The sequence below is a fragment of the Pelophylax lessonae genome (assembly GCF_965119305.1).
Source record: "Pelophylax lessonae genome assembly, chromosome: 4".
NCBI lineage: Eukaryota > Metazoa > Chordata > Amphibia > Anura > Ranidae > Pelophylax > Pelophylax lessonae.
In genome coordinates, this window is record NC_138771.1 from 605,682,505 (window position 1) to 605,689,816 (window position 7,312).

A 7,312-nucleotide genomic window follows, 5' to 3' on the forward strand; every position below is an offset into this window, starting at 1 on the left:
ATGTCCGTAGTCTCTGACCATCTCCTGTACTATGTCTGCAGTCTCTGACCATCTCCTGTATCATGCCTGCAGTCTCTGACCATCTCCTGTATCATGCCTGCAGTCTCTGACTATCTCCTGTATCATGCCTACAGTCTCTGACCATCTCTTGTTAATGTCCGCAGTCTCTGACCATCTCCTGTATCGTGTCTGCAGTCTCTGACCATCTCTTGTACCATATCTGCAATCTCTGACCATCTCTTGTATCACGTCCACAGTTTCTGACCATCTGCTATATCATGTCTGCAGTCTCTGACCATCTCCTGTACATTGTCCGCAGTCTTTGACTCATGTACCAGGTCTGCAGTCTCTGATCATCTCTTGTATCATGTCCAGAGTCTGACAATCTCTTGTATCATGTCTGCAGTCTATGACTATCTCCTGTACTATGTCCACAGTCTCTGACCACTTCTTGTACCATGTCTGCGGTCTATGACTGTCTCCTGTATTGTGTCCACAGTCTCTGACAATCTCTTGTACCATTTCTACAGTCTCTGCCCATCTCCTGTATCCTGTCCACAGTCTCTTCCCACCTCCTTTTTTATGTGTGGAGTCTTTGACCATCTTGTGCATACCTCCCAATTTTCTAAGATGGGAATGAGGGATACCTATTAGTTAAAGTATGTAGGACACAACCCCTGCCACACGCCCCTTGAGTGCATGCTCACACTTGTGCGATTGCGAACGGGTGCGATTGCAATGCGAATTTGCAGTGCAAGTTTACCTTGCGTTTTTCAATAGTACCAGCGCGATTGAAAATTGATTGCGTTGATTATGTTAATTAAACTCAGGAGGGTTTAGAATATAGAAATAAGAATTCAGACACATATCTGAACTGATAATGCGAGTCCAGACCGATTTACATTGATGTCTATAGAGACTAAATTCGCAACGCAGCGCTGTAAACTCGCACAAGAACCTTTTCATCATCGCATTATATTCGCATCTGAAACGCAACGCATAGATGTGAACGACCATCGAATACAATGTAATTCGGGAATACGTGAAAATCTAGACTTTTCATAACGCATCGCATTCGCAGTAAAATCGCACAAGTGTGAACCGGCACTTAACCACTTGCCGACTGCCTAACGCCGATCTTGTCACGGAACCATGAACCAGACGTACAACAACAGATAAGTGAAAATAAGACAGCTTTATTGAAAAACAAGCTATAAAGCAAAAGTCCAAACGGATGGCGAAACCGATGCAGAGTCTTTGCGAAGCCAGGGGTCAGGAACCAGCAGGGTAGTCAGACGAAGCCAGGATCAGGAACCAACAGGGTAGTCAGACGAAGCCAGGATCAGGAACCAACAGGGTAGTCAGACGAAGCCAGGAACAGGAACCAGAAGTAGCAGCAGTCTTAGTAGCATGTGAACACAGGAGGACCAAGCAGGGAACTGAAGCCACAGACCTCCTATATATATGAGCTAGGCATCCAGCTCCTCCCAGTGGGAAGGAGGAGCCGCAGGGTGGGAGGCTACAAGAAACCCAGAAACCAAGATGGCCGCCAGCACATGTCAAACGAAGGAGAACAGCAAGAAGGTAAGACCATGACAGTACCTCCCCCTCAAGGGCCCCTCCTCCGCGGAGTAAAGAACGGTTTCTGAGGGAAGCGTGCGTGGAAGGCTCGGAGCAAGGCAGGAGCATGGACATCTGCGGAGGGAACCCAGGAACGCTCCTCTGGACCATAACCACGCCAATGAACCAAAAACTGCACCCGACCGCGGACCAGGCGTGAGTCCAGGATATTGCTCACCTCATACTCCTCACGATTGCCCACTCGGACCGGACGAGGCCGAGGAACCGAGGAAGTGAAACGATTACACACCAGAGGCTTCAACAGGGAGACATGAAACACGTTGGAGATCCGCATGCCAGGAGGAAGCGCAAGGGCATAGGCTACCGGGTTTACCCTGCGAAGCACTCGGAAGGGACCAACAAAGCGAGGCGCCAGCTTGGGAGTGGGCACTCGAAGGTTGAGGTTGCGGGTGGACAACCATACACGGTCTCCGGCCTGGTAGGAAGGAGCAGGCGCTCGTCTGCGATCAGCCTGGAGTCTCTGGCGCTGCGCAGAGACCTCAAGGGACTTCTGGATCTGTACCCAAGAAGCACGTAGGACGGAAAGGTGATCCTCCACAGCCGGAATATCCTGGGGAGAGAATACCTCCGGTAACACGGCAGGTTGGAACCCATAGTTGGCCATGAAGGGAGACGTCCCAGAGGAAGAGTTCACCGCCGTGTTCCTGGCAAACTCAGCCCAAGGCAGGAGGTCAACCCAATTGTCTTGGTGATCGGAGACATAGCAACGGAGGAATTGCTCCAAGGCCTGATTGGATCGTTCTGCGGCCCCATTGGACTGAGGGTGGTAGGCCGAGGAGAAGGAGAGATGAATCCCCAACTGGGAGCAAAAGGCGCGCCAGAACCTGGACACAAACTGACTCCCCCGATCCGACACAATCTCCTTGGGCAAACCGTGCAACCGGAAGACCTCCCTGGCAAAAATCGTGGCCAACTCCTGTGCAGAGGGTAACTTCTTGAGAGGAACACAGTGACACATTTTGGAAAACCGATCCACAATCATGAGAATGACCGTATGGCCTCGGGATGCAGGGAGGTCCACAATGAAATCCATCCCCAGGTGTGACCATGGGCGCTCCCCGGTGGCTAAGGGTTGCAGAAGGCCCAACGGAAGGTGCCGAGGGGACTTACTCTGGGCACAAACGGAGCATGCCGCTACATATGCGGCGATGTCGGAACGTAGGGAAGGCCACCAGAACAGACGTGAAACAGCCCAGGACAGCTGATTCTTTCCAGGATGCCCCGCGGTCTTGGAGTTATGGTAGGTTCGCAACAACCGAGTGCGCAACTCCTCAGGCACAAAACATCTGCCGTTGGGTCTCCCAGAGGGAGCACCAGATTGAGCCGCCAAAATCTGTTCACCCAGGGGAGAGGTCAGGCTGGTGCGAATGGCAGCCAGGATCTGATTCGGAGGTATGACCGAAGTCGGAATCGACTCCTCCCTGGACAGGTCGGAGTACTGCCGTGATAAGGCATCAGCCCTGATGTTCTTGGAACCGGGTAGGTAGGAGACCACGTAATTAAAACGTGACAAGAACAGAGCCCATCTGGCCTGACGTGGTGTCAATCTCTTGGCCTCAGAGAGGTAGGTCAGATTCTTGTGGTCCGTCAGGATGAGGACCGGAACCACCGAACCCTCGAGCAAGTGCCTCCATTCTTTAAGAGCCTGCACGATGGCCAATAATTCCCTGTCACCAATCTGGTAGTTGCACTCCGCGGAAGACAGTTTCCGGGAGTAAAACCCACAAGGAAGCAGAGGACCCTCTGGTGTTCTACGCTGAGACAGAAGGGCGCCTACTCCCGTCTCAGACGCGTCCACCTCGAGGACAAAGGGCAACCCAGGGTTGGGATGCGACAGAATCGGAGCCGACACAAAGGCGGACTTTAGAGCCTCAAAAGCTCGGATGGCCTCGGGCGGCCAGACCTGGGAATTACTGCCCTTCCTGGTCAGATCCGTGAGAGGCTTGGCTAGCATGGAAAAGTCCCTGATGAACTTCCGATAATAATTGGCGAAGCCCAAAAAGCGCTGCAGGGAGCGAAGACCACTGGGCTGGGGCCACTGTAAGACAGCCGAAACCTTCTCAGGATCCATGGAGAACCCCTCAGCGGAAATGATGTAACCTAAGAAGGTTACCTGGGATCGGTGAAATTCGCATTTCTCAAGCTTACCGAACAGCTTGTTCTCTCGTAACCGTTGCAACACTCGTTTGACATCCAGAATGTGGGTCTCCATGGACTCAGAATATACCAAGATGTCATCCAGGTAGACCACCACACACTGCTGCAACAGGTCACGGAAAACATCGTTGATGAATTCCTGAAAGACTGCGGGCGCATTGCACAGCCCAAAGGGCATAACCAAGGATTCATAATGACCGGTCCTGGTGTTAAACGCGGTCTTCCACTCATCGCCCGCCTTGATCCTTACGAGGTTATATGCCGCCCTCAGGTCGAGTTTGGTAAAGACCGTGGCCCCTTTAAGGCGATCGAACAGCTCGGAAATCAAGGGTATCGGGTAAGCGTTCTTGATCGTGATGCGATTGAGACCCCTGTAATCGATGCAAGGCCTCAACTCACCGCCCTTCTTTTTCACAAAGAAAAATCCAGCCCCTGCCGGGGACGAGGATTTGTGAATGTGTCCACGTGAAAGCGCCTCCCTCACGTACTCCTCCATGGCCTCATTCTCCGCTACCGACAGTGGATAGACTTTGCCACGAGGAGGAACGGCACCAGATTGTAACTCGATGGCACAATCGTATGGGCGGTGCGGAGGTAGGGCAACCGCGTGCACCTTATCGAATACATCCCGGTACTCCTCGTATTCAGGGGGCAACAGAGAGTCCGAGGAAGTACACAGCAACTTGACAGGCCCATGGATGCAACTAGTCCCACACTGCGGTGACCACGAGAGGATCTCGGCCGATCTCCAATCGAAAATCGGATTATGCTTCTGGAGCCAGGGGTACCCCAAGACCACCGAGTAGTGTGGAGACGGAATAACCTGGAAGCAGACCGACTCTCTGTGGACGGCACCAATGGCTAACCCCACTGGAAGGGTCTCATGAGTCACGTGTGGCGGCAGAAGGGGTCTGCCGTCTATCGCCTCAAGAGCCAGAGGAGAACCTCGAGCCTGCAGAGGAATGGAATTGGCGGCAGCGAACACACTATCAATGAACAAACCACCAGCACCAGAGTCCACCAACGCCTGGGTCGTCACCGAGCCCCCGACCCAGGAAAGGACAACAGTGATCAGTGGTTTGTCAACACGGGAAACCGGGGACGAGGAGACTCCACCCAAGATCTGCCCCCGACAGGATCTCAGGTGCGAGCGTTTCCCTGGACGGTTCGGACATGCCAACCGAAAATGCCCACCGATCCCACAGTACATGCATCGGCCCTCGCGTCTCCGGAGTACCCTCTCCCCCTCGGACAGGCGAGCAAACCCCAGCTGCATGGGTTCACCCCCAGACAAGTCATCCCCAGGAGGCGTGGGAGGAGAGGGAGGCACGGGTGGGACAACAAAGGTAGGCGCCAATCTGTTAGGAGGCCTCCGCAGACTCTCCTTAAAGGAAGGTCTCTCCCTGAGTCTGGTGTCAATCAAAATCAGGAAAGAAATAAGAGACTCGAGCTCCACTGGTAGGTCCTTAGCTGCAACCTCATCCTTCAAGGCATCCGAGAGACCATGAGAGAAAGCAGCGACCAGAGCCTCATTATTCCAGCCCACCTCTGCTGCCAGTGTACGAAACTCAATGGCGTATTCAGCTACGGATCGTGAACCCTGTCTGATGGACATAAGGAGCTTCGCAGCAGAGGCAGCACGAGCCGGCACATCGAACACCTTCCGAAGAGAAGCAACAAAACCGGAAAACTCGGCAACCACCGGATTGTTGTTCTCCCATAAAGGGCTGGCCCAGGCCAAGGCCTTGTCCGAGAGCAGCGAGATTAAGAAGCCCACCTTTGATCTCTCAGTAGGAAAGGCATGTGGCAGCAACTCGAAATAAATGCCCACCTGGTTAAGGAAACCTCGGCACTGAGTTGGCTCTCCCCCAAAGCGCTGTGGAAGGGGGGCAGAACCGGACATACCCCGAAACACCGCGGGCGCAACAACAGGTGTCGGGGTAGACTCTGGCGCAACAACCGGAGCGGCAGTAGGAGCGGACCCAGGAGCGACAACCGACCCATCGGCAACGGGAGCGAAATGAACCGTGCGTTCAAGCAGGGTTTGCAACGCCACGGCGAACTGACCCAACAGGTGATCCTGCTGATCAAGTCTGGCAACCAGCGTGGGTAGTGAGGATGGCCCTGTACCGTCAGAATTCGTGGCCTGTGGTACCGTGCGTTCAAGCAGGGTTTGCAACGCCACGGCGAACCAACCCAACAGGTGATCCTGCTGATCAAGTCTGGCAACCAGCGTGGGTAGCGAGGATGGCCCTGTACCGTCAGAATTCATGGCTTGGTCCTAATGTCACGGAACCATGAACCAGACGTACAACAACAGATAAGTGAAAATAAGACAGCTTTATTGAAAAACAAGCTATAAAGCAAAAGTCCAAACGGATGGCGAAACCGATGCAGAGTCTTTGCGAAGCCAGGGGTCAGGAACCAGCAGGGTAGTCAGACGAAGCCAGGATCAGGAACCAACAGGGTAGTCAGACGAAGCCAGGATCAGGAACCAACAGGGTAGTCAGACGAAGCCAGGAACAGGAACCAGAAGTAGCAGCAGTCTTAGTAGCATGTGAACACAGGAGGACCAAGCAGGGAACTGAAGCCACAGACCTCCTATATATATGAGCTAGGCATCCAGCTCCTCCCAGTGGGAAGGAGGAGCCGCAGGGTGGGAGGCTACAAGAAACCCAGAAACCAAGATGGCCGCCAGCACATGTCAAACGAAGGAGAACAGCAAGAAGGTAAGACCATGACAGATCTACGTCGGCAGTCAGCCCCTCACAGGCAAAGTGACGTAGGGCTACGTCACTAGCTTGTGAGGGTCTAGGGAGCGAGCGCGCGCTCCCGCGTGGTCACGGACACCCCCGCGCGTGTGACCAGCGGACCCGATGTCCGCCGGTCACTCGGCGATCGGCGGGGGAGAGGGAGAAAGGCAGGCAGCTTGTGTAAACAAGCCACCTGTCATTCTCCTCGGTGTAAAGACACTGATCACACGGATCTACTATGTAGATCCGTTGATCAGTGTCCTTACAGCTGAAGCCACAGCCAATCACAGTAGAAAGCACGCCCCTAGGGACACACACAGCCCCTCCCTCCCTAATAAAGTTAACCCCTTCACTACCAGTGTATTTTTACAGTAACAGTGCATATATATAGCACCGGTTACTGTAGAAATGTCACTGGTAACCCCAAAAGTGTCAAAAATGTCAGTCAAGGGTCTGATCTGTCCGCCCCAATGTCGCAGTACCGCAAAAAAAATCGCAGATCGCCGCCATTACGCGTTAAAAAAAAAAAACAACAAAAATGACAAAAATCTTTCCCTTTGTTAGTAAACGCGATAACTTTTGCGCAAACCAATCAAAATACGCTTTTTGCGATTTTTTTTTACCAAACATAGGTAGCATAAAACAAATTGGCCGAAAATGTTAAAAAATTTTGATTTTTACATTTTTTTTTGGCGTGTGGGGGGGGAGGTGACTGTGTGACACAAGGACAGATCGAGGGTTCAACCATGCTGAACCCTGCA